At 44.7% G+C, this 13,770-nt stretch overlaps 1 protein-coding gene across 8 annotated transcripts in view; it reads left to right on the plus strand.

The window, feature by feature from the left end:
* The window catches only part of HRH1 (histamine receptor H1), a 125,284-nt gene that overhangs the window by 105,306 nt on the left and 6,208 nt on the right, over positions 1 to 13,770 (plus strand). Inside the window, exon 1 of one of the 8 annotated variants that reach the window (XM_063602178.1) lies at positions 800 to 6,647. The exons of 6 other annotated variants lie outside the window; for them this stretch is intronic. The gene's annotated coding sequence lies outside the window, so the exon portion shown is untranslated. Of the gene's footprint in view, positions 1 to 799; positions 6,648 to 8,452; positions 8,688 to 13,770 lie in introns of those variants that run through there. One more of the 8 variants, XM_063602179.1, reaches the window with a different exon arrangement.

Here is a 13,770-nt window from a genome sequence, read left to right on the forward strand (position 1 = left end):
CAGTGGCATGATCTTGGCTCACTGCAACCTCTGCCTCCTGGGTTCAAGTGATTCTCCTGCCTCAGCCTCTCCAGTAGCTGGGACTACAGGTGCCTGCCACCACGCCTGGCTAATTTTTGTATTTTTAGTGGAGACGGGGTTTCGCAATGTTGGCCAGGCTGGTCTCAAACTGCTGACCTCAGGCAATCCACCTGCTTTGGCCTCCCAAAGTGCTGAGATTACAGGTGTGAGTCCCTGCGCCCGACCCTGGGTCTTGTTTTTTCAGGGCTCATCCAGTAAACCTCTGTTGAGCACCTATCATGTGCCAGCCTGGTGCCAGGCTCAGGAGAAATTATGGCAAGCGAAAATGCAGGGTCCCTGCTGTCAGCGAATGGGACGTCCCCATGGTGTTGCACTTCAGAGACAGAAATAGTGGACATCCTCCACGCCCTGGAGTTGCTCCCCATTTAGTTGGAGGAGAATCAGCTAAAGAATGATAATCCCACAAGAAAGTTGATATAAGAGGAGCATGTTAGAAGTTGAGGATACCAAGAGAAAGGAACAAGTAAGAGTTTCAAGGCAAAAGAATGTTCCAGGTAGGGGAATGGCATCAACGTGTAAAGGAGCTTACTTACACCTTGGCCCCAGCATGTGCTTCCAGACTCATCGTTCTGTGCTCTAGGCACTTCCAATGACTCCTCCCAATTCCTCAAACTCAGCTGTGTACTTTGAGTCTTTCTTCTACTGAGGCTTAAATACCTCTTTCTTCCTGCTGGAGAAATTCCACCCATCCTTCAAAGCCTGGCTTGCATATCACTTCTTCTCTGATGTCCTTTCTGACATCTGCATTTTGCCTTGAGAGAGAAAGTTCTTCCCTCTGCTGTCCAGCTACGTGCCTTGATCTTATACCAGTCACCACATTTGTCCCAGCTGAATTCTAGGGTTTTTAATTTAATTGTTTTGATGCTGTTTATCTTGTGTATTTCTTCGCATGCTAATTTATCAACTCCTTGAAGTCAGGGACAGTGTATCAATTAGGATTCGAGTTGGCTGTATGTGATAGAAAACACTAGCTAACAATGGCTTCCATGAAATAGACGTGAGGTCCAGAGGTGGGCAGTCCTCGCTGATATGGCAGCCCCATGATCATCAGGGACCTCATGTCTGTCCTGATGGCTGCTTCACTTTCCTAATTGTGTGGCTTTTCCTTATGGTCCCAAGATGGCTGCTTAAGCACTACTCATCATATCCACATTCCAGCCAGCTAGAAGAATGAAAGGCCAAAGAAAAGTACACACCTTTATTTTAAGGCTGTTTTCTGGAAGTTGCAAACAACACTTGCATTTACATCCCATTGGAATTTAGTCACATGGTCACACCCAGCTACAAAGGAGTCTGGGAAATGTAGTTTCTATTCCAGGCAGCTGTATACTCAGCTGAGAAGCAGAGTTCTAGTCTTAGACATGAGAGGAGACTATTAGCAGCTTCCACCACAGTGAAAAACAAGGAAAGGTCAAGGATGAGTCCTCTGATCCTGAATAGGCCAGGTACAGGATGGTGGTGCTCACCAAGAATGGAAGAAAACACAACCACTGCTATTAATTGAGCACCTCATGTATGCCAGACACTGTACTAGGTGCTTTATCTAAAACCAATGTTGCTGAGATTTATTTAGGTAAATAATTGCATTGCCCTTGAGAAAGTTTGGAGTATCATCACCCAGTACACAGGACAGCTCCCCGCAATGAAGAGTCATGCAGCCCAAATGTCAATGGTAGGACCAAGGTTAAGAAACCCTGAGTTAGGGCCAGGTGCGGTGGCTAATGCCTGTAATCCCAGCACTTTGGGAGACCGAGGCAGGCAGATCACTTGAGGCCTGGAGTTTGAGACCACCCTGGCCAACACAGCAAAACCCCGTCTCTACTAAAAATACAAAAATTAGCCAGGTATGGTGCTGCACACCTGTAGTCCCAGGCACTCAGGAGGCCGAGGCAGGGGAATCACTTGAACCCGGGAGGCAGAGGTTGCAGGGAGCTGAGATCATGCCACTGCACTCCAGCCTAGGTGACCGAACGAGACTTCATCTAAAAAAAAAATAGAGAAACCCTGAGTTAGATAGACCTAGGTTCAAATCTTAACTTAGCAACCACTTCCCAGCTGTGTGACCTTGAGTAAGCTGCTTCACCTCCTGAGCTTGAGCTGACCATTTCCTCCTCTCCGCCTAGATATGCCTCTTGGGCTTGCGGGCATTTAGTAACTGATGTGTGAGAAGCTTGGCTCCTTACTGTTTCAGCTGCCCCCATTGGTGTCGCAGGATGTGCAAGGAGCGCTGACTGGGTTGTTTGCTGGCACATGGGCCTGATGGGATTAGACTGTAATCACTCTAGTAAAAGCCCCTCCCCACCTAATGGTTTCAGAATGGAGTCATTGCCTTAATTCAAAAATGATGGTTTGCTTGTACACTCTTAGAGAAGATGGGTCCATTTCTGCTTTTTACCAAGTAATCGCAGAGCTTTCCCACTTCACTGTCTCAATTGATCCTCCCAATGGCCCAGGCAGGAGGGCTTACTATTCTCCCTTCCTTAAAGGTGAGTAAACTGGCACCCTGAACTGTTTACTCAAGGTGCACATGCTCACACACACACACTCTTAGACACTCACACATACACACGCACACTCACTCATACTCACATACTCATACACACACACTCATGTACTCAAAAACCACACACACTTACACACACATATACACACATACACTCACACTCATACACACACTCACACATACACACAGATACACACAATCACACACATTCACACTCACACACAAACACACATGCACATACACATTCACTCACACATTCACATAAACTCATACAGCCCAGCAAGCAGCGGAGCTAGGGTGAGGACTCAGCTCCTGCCTCTAGAGCTCTCCCTAGGCTGCTACTCTGAGGACACAGAGCTAGGGAGGACCTACGGGTGACTGCCTTCCTTGCAGACAAGCCCTCATCTCACATGGCTCCTCTAGCTTTTATTCTCTCTGCCCAGAGCACACCCTCTGTCCAGCACTGTTTCCATAGGCGTGGCTTTATCCTCAGAGAAGGCACCTCAGACCCAGCAGGATCTCCTGAGTGGCGTGTAGTGACATGGGATCCATATCCCCAAATATCTCCCACACTCTTGGCCATAGTATCTCACTTTTCTTTGGAATTTATGCAAGGAAAACCTCAGGGACCAGATTTTTCAAAATACAGGTCCCGAAGGGAGGGAAAAGCACCTTACATTAGTCATCTCACTGACGAGAACTATCCATTCAAGCTATTTTTTTATTCATTTCACAGTAGGTTGCAGACATTGTTAGATTTCACCCCTAAATGTTTAAAATGCTACAGTAATTTTTAGTTCAGTGATGTCAATTCAATCATAACTTTTCTTTCTTTAAACAAAAAGGAAAAATACAGATTTTTTTTAAATAAAAACAAATCATGGCTGGGCACGGTGACTCACACACCTGTAATCCCAGCACTTTGGGAGGCTTAGGAGGGCAGATGGCTTGAGCCCAGGAGTTTGAGACCAGTCTGGGCAATACAGTGAGACCCTCTCTCTACAGAAAATACAAAAAATTACCCAGGCATGGTGGTGCGTGCCTGTTGTCCCTCCCAGCTACTCAGGAGGCTGAGGTGGGAGGATTGCTTGAATCATTTTCTGTCAAATATAATTGTTAGATGATAAATAGTATATACATAATTTTTAAAAAATGTTTTCTCTGATGGGCACAGTGGCTCATGCCTATAATCCTAGTACTTTGGGAGGCTGAGGCAGGTGGATCACTGAGGTCAGGAGTTCTAGACCAGCCTAACCAATATGGTGAAACACCATCTCTACTAAAAATACAAAATTGGCCAGGTGTGGTGGTGCATGCCTATAATCCCAGCTACTTGGGAGGCCGAGGCAGGAGAATTGCTTGAACCCAGGAGACAGAGTGTTAGAAACAAGTGCCTGGTGCCGCAAAGAAAAACAGCACATAGGCAGAAAATTCCTCAGCAAGGCAAATTTCCTTCTGCAGGAGGATGCAGCTTGCACCAGTCACGATCGCAAGAGCACACTGAGCAGGGTAGGGCAGGGGTTTTTATCCCTAATGCAGTTCCTAGCACTTCTGTGTCCTTTCTTCATTGGCTAAGGTTGGCCCTCCCAATCTAAGCTAATTCGATTGGCTAAGGTTTAAAATTGAATAGGGTCTATTAGGCGGGAAGGAAGAGGGACTGTCCCTTACTAGGTGGGAAGGCATATCTGGATTTGTCTGGGCGTGGCAAAGGCGGGAAGGTTGTTTACAGAACAGGTGGCTAGGAGACAAGGAAGTATAAGGAAGTTGGTCTAAGAAACAAAGAACAGGGAACTAAAGCTTTTCGAAGAAGAATTTATCATCTCTGACAATTTCCCCCTCTTGATTTTATAGTTTTTCCTCTTCAAAATGCCTTAGCATATCTAGGCTCTGTTGTTCTTCTTGGGTGTCAAGAAGGAAGAGTTTATCTGAATAAGGTGGGGGGGAACTAAGGGAGGTTTTGGTGAGCGCTGTTTCTATAAGTCTTTGCACTAAACCACAAACACAGGGTATGATACAGCATCCTACAAGAATGAGCACACCTATAACGATTATAAGGGAGGTGAATATTGAGGTCATAATTCCTTTCCATTTCCCGAACCATTTCTCCATGAGGGTTGTAAAGGGGTCATCTATTCTAGAATTTTTAGCTAACTCATTTATTTGATAAGGAGGTAAGGCCTTGTAAGGCTTTTGTTATTGTTCCATCGGGGGCGGTGTTATTAGGAATAAAAGTACAACATTGGACTCCAATCGTGACACAAACTCCGCCTTTTTCAGCTAATATCACGTCAAGGGCTATTCTGTTTTTCCCAGGCTATTTGGCTGGTAAGGCCTAATTGTTCAACTGTTCCTTTAATTGCATCTCTAGTAAAATTAACAAAGTGTTGTTGGTTATAATAGATACAATTTATTCAAGCTACATTCTTGTTTACAGTTGACCACCAGAACAATATAAATTTGAATCCTGCAGCTGTTTGATTTTGGGCTTTGAATTCATCTGGTACCCCTCATGGTACTCCGATAGCATCTATATAAACATGAGGATCAAAGGATCCATGAGGGACGTGTCTCTTTTTACAATATTCTGTCTTCAGCTTTCTTGGTCGATGAAATGCCAAGGTGAAAGGGATAGCCAACTGAGTTACAGCACAAGTGCTGCTCCAGGTACTTGGCAGAGTACCCAGCAATAGTCCCCCGCAATATCACCACACATCTGCTCCGGAATGAACAAGGGCAGACTGATTGGTAAGCTCTTGAAAAGGCTTGGTTTCACTGCACCCTGTTAGGTCTCCAAGGAATGCTAACTTCTCCCCCTGCCATGAAAGGCAAGAGGTGAAGTTAACATCAGAGACTGCAGGCTGGATGGCCCTCAAGGGCTGACCCGCAGGGCTTTTGACTTCAGGGAACAGCAGTGGAAGAATCTTGCATGACTCATTACACCAGGCTGTGGGGTTCTGGAAGAGAGCTATCACACAGCTCATGCCTCGTTGGTCAGATGACCATCCAAGTGGGAAGGGGACAATTTGGGTTTCTGGCCTACCTGTCGCACAAGCCTAACAGTCGCTTTTATTTAGCTTGCGGATGGAATATTTAATCCCTTCCAACCAGGCATTTGGATCTTGATATCCTGTTTCAATAGCTAGAGTTTGCTTTAAATCTTTAACTTCTATAATGGTAACTTTAGTTTTATCATTGGGTATGAAGTGAGAAAAGGTTTGGTTAGAAGAGGGTTTAGGGCTGGGCGCAGTGGCTCATGCCTGTAATCCCAGCACTTTGGGAGGCCAAGGCAGATGGATCACGAGGTCAGGAGATCCAGACCATCCTGGATAACACAGTGAAACCCTGTCTCTACTAAAAAAAAAGAAAAAAAAAAAAAATTAGCTGGGCATGGTGGCGGGCACCTGTAGTCCCAGCTACTCGGGAGGCTGAAGCAGGAGAATGGTGTGAACTCGGGAGGCGGAGCTTGCAGTGAGCCGAGATCGCACCACTGCACTCCAGCCTGGGTGACAAAGTGAGACTCTGTCTCAAAAAAAAAAAAAAAAGAGGATTTAGGAGGAGAGGGAGAAGGGGTGAAGGAGGTGGAGGAGCGATGAAGCACATTTCGAAATATCCTATAGGGTCTGTCCCTGAGACTTCCGCTCCTACCATAAAAATGGCTCAAGGAAGGGTAAGAACCTTGGGAAGCTGGGATAGTAATGGAAATTTGTACAGGATTACACTGGTTATATTGGCAATTGGGAGGAGTACTCCCTTCAGTGAAACAAATGTATGGTTTCAGGAATATACAACTATTCGTTGTGGCAGCCCATCCCTGGTTTTTGGTTGTCAATAGAACATTGGACCAACTGTGGCAGAGATGCTGAGGCTCTGCTTTAGGAGGACAAGTTTCCCAATTAACAGAATCTCCGTTAAAATCTTCCCAGACTAATTGATCCCGGTTAGCAGATTTCCAGTCTGAGGAGAGCCAGGAAGGACAAAGATACTTTTCTGAAGTAGAGTTGTCTTTGACCCTGCAGATCTCCACAGAGTATAAGAAGACAAGCATCGAAAGTGATAGTTTGAGGTGAGTTAGACTTAGTAACATTAATAATAAGATGTGGGGTAGCTGGGGTAAAGAGGAAAAGGAGAAGAGGCAGATTAAGCTTTTCTCTTTTTTTTTTTTTTTTTTTTTTTTTTTTTTTTTTTTTTTTGAGACAGAGTCTCTCTCTGCCGCCCAGGCTGGAGTGCAGTGGCGCGATCTCCGCTTACTGCAAGCTCCGACTCCCAGGTTCACGCCATTCTCCTGCCTCAGCCTCCCGAGTAGCTGGGACTATAGGCGCCCGCCACCACACCCGGCTAATTGTTTTTTTTTTTTTTTTTCGTATTTTTAGTGGAGACAGGGTTTCACCGTATTAGCCAGGATGGTCACGATCTCCTGACCTCGTGATCCGTCCGCCTCGGCCTTCCAAAGTGCTGGGATTACAGGCGTGAGCCACCGCGCCCGGCCGCTTTTCTCTTTAACGTTACATTTTCGGGGGTAGGTACTTTGGAGAGGGGTACCCAGGTATGATGTGTCCATCCTCTCTCAACGGTCCAGACTGCTGTCTCAGTTGTGAGGAGCACTAGGTATGGTCCTTCCCAAGTGGGTTCGAGCTTTCCCTCTTTCCAACTTCTGATAAGGATGTGATCTCCAGGCTGGTGTTGATGAACTAGTAATTCAATGGGTGGAGTTTGTGCTAGGAGGCCTTGAGTCCTGAGGGAGGAAAGGGTAGAAGATAGACCTAATACATAGTTTCTAAGAAACGGATCTTTTGTTTCGAATGTGGGAAGATCAGTAGTAGAATGTAGATAAGGCAATCTAAAAAGCATCTCATAAGGGGGTAGACCTATGTTTTTTCAGGGAGCAGTTCGGACTCTCAACAGGGCAATATGCCTTTCTACTCTCCCTGATGAGGGTGGATGCACGGCATGTGGTATTCCCATTTTCTTTAGGTTGTTTGTTGGTTTTTCTGCGCACTCTGAAACGATCTGCAACTTGTCTAGCAAGGGTATAAATTCCTATGCATCCATAAACTCCGAGGACTGCATCACACATAGCTTGGGGGCCCCAGTGAGTTCCTTGATGTAGCTGTGACAATATCTCTCGCATGAAGGGCTTAGACAGCATTTCCTTCTTGTCTAGTTGTACCCATCTTCCCTCGTGACTTTCTTTGGCTCCTATTTCTTTTAACTTTTCTTGCTCTCTGGGGGAGAAAACAGGGACTGTAGCTGGAGGGGGAAGATAAGGGGTTAGGTGGAAAATGGGTGCTGCTTGAGAAGAGGCAACTTGTTTAGCCACTTGGTCAGCTAGATTATTCCCTCAGCTCTCAAAGGAAAGATTCTTCTAGTGACCTGGAACATGAACAACTGCTGTCTCTTCTGGCGGCTGTAAGTTCTCTAGTACTTGGATTATCAAGTCTCTATGGACTAAGTTTTGGCCTTTACTGTTAATAAGGCCTCGCTCTGCCCAAATTTTCCCAAAGGTGTGGACTACTCCAAAGGCATACGTGGAGTCAGTATAAATAGTTCCTTCCTGGTTTTGCAGAAATTTTAAAGCTTGATTTAGTGTAAACAACTCACATGTTTGCTCAGACCAGTCATTAGGTAGGGTGTCTCCGTCTACTGCTGAGTACCTGTTATGCCTTTTCCCTTTTATTACTTGAGAAGAACCATCTACAAAAAGGTGTCTTCCGGTTTGAAAGGGAGTTTATCTAAACATCTATGCCCAAGTTCTTCTGGTCTGGGGCATGGGTTTTTTTCTGCGTTTGAATTTCCTGTTAAGAAGGCAGCAGGGTTAAGTGAATCATCTGTAGTTAGGATTACATCATCTTTTTCTAACAAGATAGCCTTGTATTTTAAAATTCTTGAGTCAGTAAGCAACCTTTCTGCCTTCTGATTTAGGATAGTTCTGTTCTGGTGAGGTGTGCTCACAATGGGGTTTCCTCCAAAAGTTATTTTTCTACTTTCTTGTGTTAGCAAAGTAGTTGCCGCTACAGATTGAATGCATTTGGACCATCCATGGGTTACTGGGTTAAGAATTTTTGACAGGAAGCCTACGGGTTGGGAGTGGCCTCCGTGCTTTTGGGTAAGTACTCCCAAGGCTACGCCCTTGTTTACATTGACGAAAAGATGGAATGGCTGCTTAGGGAGGGTAAAGCTAGGACAGGGGCAGTTACCAATAGATGTTTTAACCTTTTTACCTTTTGGATTTCTGGTAATTGCCAAATGATGGGGTCTGGCTCGTCTTGTGTGAGCTTTTTGTATGAGAGTTTTGTTTCTAGGGCATAAGAGTCTATCCATAGACGACAGTATCTGACTAATCCTCCTTCAATCCGTTCAAGCCCAATTTTCCATTTGCCTTTGTAATTAAATGCCCTAAATATTTTACTTCAGGTTCTACAAATTGGAGTTTGTTTTTCGAGGCCGTTAACCCTTCATCCCACAGAAAATTTAAGACATGGGTTGAGAAAGCTGCTACTTCTTTTCTATCATCTCCTGAAATTAGAAGATCATCCATGTACTGGAGGGGACATATGCACGAGGGCAGGGAAAATTTCTCTAGGACTTGTTCTAATATTTGACTAAGTAAATATGGAGACTCCGTAAACCCCCGGGGTAAGACTGTCCATCAGTATTGCTGTTTTCAACCGGAGTGAGGGTCTTTCCACTCAAAGGCAAGTAGGTCCTGGCTGCCCTCTGCTAATGGACAAGCCCAGAAGGCATCATTTAAATCTATTACTGTACTATCTGATTAATAGCTCTAAGGTCTTGCACTAACCACTATGACCTGTCTGGCTTCTTTAAAGGCAGTATTGGAGTGTTACAGGGAGACATACAGGATTTAAGAAGCCTATCATGGAGAAGACCTTCAATTACAGGTTTTAAATTTACCCTGGCTTCTAAAGGAATAGGGTATTGCTTTCTCTTTACTACTTCCCCAGGGGTTTTAAATTTAACATGAATCAGAGAAATCTGTAACTTTCCTTGATCCCATCTTTTGACCATACCTCGGGATAAATGTGTTCTTCGTCTGCGGTGGTGAGCAAGATTAGGGAGGGGAGGGGAGGAATTTTCCGTGATTGATTTGGAGGCCTAAGCCTAATTTTAGTATTAAATCACTTCCTAATAGATTTGTCCCTGCTTCTGGAATTAACAGAAATTTGCTGCTAGCTGATCAGTTTTCATATTTCACTTTTGTCTCCTCTAAGATTTTTGCTCTAAATCCTTCTCCTTTTACTCCAGAGATAAAAAGTTTTTCTTGTGAACAAGTTACACTAGATGGAAGATAACAGACTGAGGAGTGAGCTGCTTCTGACTCGATTAAAAAGGTAATAAGCTTAGGTTTAGGTCCCACTTCTAAATTTACCAAGGGCTGTTGGTGGGACTCAAGATAAAAAGATGGAGCCCCTGACTTCCCTTGTCTTCTTCAAAAGCCGTAAGTGGGATGACTTTTTCTTCTTTTTCCCATTTGGGACATTGTCTTTTAAAATGACCTATTTTTCCACATTTGAAACATTTGTTCTGTGATTTCTTAGTAATATCTCGCCAGCTATTGGTGACAAAGTGGAGCTTTAACATTCCTTGTCCAAGGAGGTCTTCTGATTCTAGGCCAGCGTATTTTTCTCATTTGCTCTTTAAGCCTTTCTAAAAATTCTATTGGTCCCTCATCTTTTCCCTGTTTTATATTAAAGGCCTTGGTAAGATTTTGGGTGCGGGGCACTAATTCTCAAATTCCTTTTATTATCATCTCCCTAAGGTCTCTCATATTTCCTTGATGGGCTATATTGTTGTTATCTCATTGAGGATCCTGGGCTGGGAATTATGTTCAGCCGCTGGAACGTTCTGACCGGGAGGATGTTCACGTTCCCGAATGGTCATAGTAGCCCTGTGTATCATGCTCCTTTCTTCTCCTGAGAATAAGATGTCTAAGATAGACATTAACTCGTCTAAAGTATATATCTGGGGTCCTAAAACTGATCGATTTGATCTGCCACTCCATAAGGGTCATCTAAGAGTGGTTTAAGCTCCTTTTTTAGGTTTAGGGGAAGGGTCTGTGGTGGCAGCTGCTTGGGGGAGAGGAAGGTTCTTCAGTCCAAACAAAACAGCAGTTTTTTATCATTTGCTGCTTTTTCTTGTGTTTGGTCCTTCCATTATCCTTCCAATATTCTAACGTTAGGCCTAGGGGACTATCAGAGGGTATATTATCATGATCATGATATTTCCTATCTTTTGTCTTACTTGCTGTATTTCCCATCCTGGAGAAAGAGTTTTTCCCTGAGTCCATGGGGCTCAATCTCTCTTACTAGAGATTTCTTGCACCCTAGCGAGTCTGTGGGGCTCAACCTCTCCTACTAGAGATTTTTCACACTCTTCAGCTTTTGCTTTATCCTTCTCCATCTGCTTCTCTTGTGGAAATTTTCAAGTCCCTCTTAGCATAGGCAGGTTGGTATAAACCCCACAACAGGCAAGCTGCCTTTAAGCCATATGAGGTGACTACAGAACCAGATCCGGACTCTGCACTTGCTCTGCACTCAATTGTGTGTCTTACTCACACACTTTCAACCTCCAGGATGTCCTGACCACCAAGGAAATACTTCACTGCCCCCAAGGTTTTTCTTACCTTGGTCTATGCACAGAGTTACCTGGTCGCCACAGTATCTGTCTGCCTTTTCTTCCCTCATTGCTAGAGTCCAGGTTTATTCATCACACCAGGTGGGTCTTGATCCCTTACCCTTGAGGCCACCGCAACAAAGCAGCGGGCTGCGTCTCCTCACGAGAAATGATCTGAGACCCTCCCCGGAGGAGAATGGGAATCCCAGATGAACCCCCAAGTTTGTTAGAAACAAGTGCCTGGTGCCACAAAGAAAAACAGCACATAGGCAGAAAATTCCTCAGCAAGGCAAATTTACTTCTGCAGAAGGGTGCAGCTTGTGCTAGTCACAATCGCAAGAGCACACCAAGCAGGGTAGGGCAGGGGTTTTTAATCCCTAATGCAGTTCCTAGCACTTCTGTGTCCTTTCCCCATTGGCTGGGGTTGGACTTCACAATCTAAGCTAATTCGATTGGCTAAGATTTAAAATTGAATAGGGTCTATTAGGTGGGAAGGAAGAGGAACTATCCGTTACTAGGTGGGAAGGCATATCTGGACTTGTCTGGGCCTGGCGAAGGCAGGAAGGCTGTTTACAGAACAGGTAGCTAGGAGACAAGGATGTACAAGGAAGTTGGTCTTAAGAAACAAAGAACAGAGAACTAAAGCTTTTTGAAGAGGAATTTATCATCTCTGACAGGAGGTTGCAGTGAGCTGAGATCACGCCATTGCACTCCAGCTTGGGCAATGAGAGTGAAACTCCGTCTCAAATTAAAATTAAAATTAAAAAATAAAAAATAACGTAAAATAAAAAATGGTTTCTCTCCCCTCTATGTGCCAGACAATGAGGAAAAGAGACAAAGGAGACACCTCTGGAGGCCAGGGAGCTGAGAGCCACCTTGAGAATGCCAAGCTGGGGAAGTGTTTAGGGGAACTACTTCCTGCTTCCTTCCGAGCAAAACAGTAAAAAATAAAAATCCCTGAGACAATACTTCCTTAGCCTTATGAACCCCGAAAATCTGAGATAGGTCTCAGTTAATTTGGAAAGTTTATTTTGCCAAGGTTGAGGACGCACACCCATGACACAGCAACAGGAGGTCCTGACGATGTGCCCAAAGTGGTCAGAGCACAGTTTGGTTTTATACATTCTAGGGAGACATGAGACATCCATCAATATATGCAAGATGAACATTCCTTAGGGCTGGGAAAGGCAGGACAACTGGAAGCCGGGAGGAGGCTTCCAGGTCTTAGGTAGATAAGAGACAGATGGTTGCATTCTTTTGAGTTTCTGATTAGCCTCTCCAAAAGAGGCAATCAGATAGGCATTTATCTCAGTGAGCAGAGGTCTGACTTCGAACAGAATGGGAGGCGGGTTTGCCCTAAGCAGTTCCCAACTTGACTTTTCCCTTTAGCTTAAGTGATTTTGGGGCCCCAAGTTATTTTCCTTTCACAGCCTACTTTCTTCCTTCCAGAAGTGACTGTGGACAATTCCACAGGGTTTGGACTTGATCAGGGCAGAAGGTGAAGCTGCAAGGTATTAGATGTGGGAATGGAGAAAAATACAGGCTGGAGCTGTGGGTTTGAGTGTTGTCCTCATAGGAGGTGATGGCTGAGGGGTAGGTAAGTGAGAGGATGAGATCCCCGAGGCCGACAGCACAGAGTGACAGGAGCATAGGGCAGGACTTTGGGTCACCCAAGGAGACAGTGATGCTTTTGAAGAAGTCAAAGGAGGCCCCATCAGCAATCAGAGGATTGCTCTGATTGGCACCTCAGAGCTGGAGGACATCAAAAAATACCGCTGTAAGAAAGAGACCTGGAAAAGTCTTTAGAGATTGTCTATCCCACCCTACCCATTTGACACATGAGAAGATGGAGGCCAAGAGATCACTGAGAAAATAAATGGTGGAGCTTGGGCAAAATCAGTGCTGCCCAAAATGGTGTTTTTCCAACAAAGACATTTAGAAGGTTCCTTCCACAAGGATCAAACACCTTGGGGTTTTGATTTTTATCTTAAAAAATTATATAAATTTAGCCTTCTACAGGCCAGGCACGGTGGCTCACACCTATAATCCCAGCACTTTGGGAGGCTGAGGTGGGTGGATCATGAGGTCAGGAGATCAAAAGGATCCTGGCTGATATGGTGAAACCCCATCTCTACTAAAAATACAAAAATTAGCTGGGCGTGGTGGTGGGCGCATGTAATCCCAGCTACTCAGGAGGCTGAGGCAGGAGAATTACTTGAACCTGGGAGGCGGAGGTTGCAGTGAACCGAGATCGCGCCATTGCACTCCAGTCTGGCGACAGAGCGAGACTCCGTCTCTAAATAAATAAATAAATAAATAAATAAATAAATAAATAAATCTAGCCTTCTACTCAAGAACTTATCTGGCTTTGTCTTAATGTAAAAATAATTTCTTTTTGCTATATTATTGAGAGAAATTTACTATTTATTAGTGTTTATCAGTTTTCTTTAAACTCACCACTTTTTGATGAATATGAAAATCTAAAAACTTGGCCGGGCGCAGTGGCTCACACCTGTAATCTCAGCACTTTGGGAGGCCAAGGTGGGCGGATCATCTGA

Source organism: Pan paniscus, chromosome 2 (genome assembly GCF_029289425.2).
Source record: "Pan paniscus chromosome 2, NHGRI_mPanPan1-v2.0_pri, whole genome shotgun sequence".
Lineage (NCBI taxonomy): Eukaryota > Metazoa > Chordata > Mammalia > Primates > Hominidae > Pan > Pan paniscus.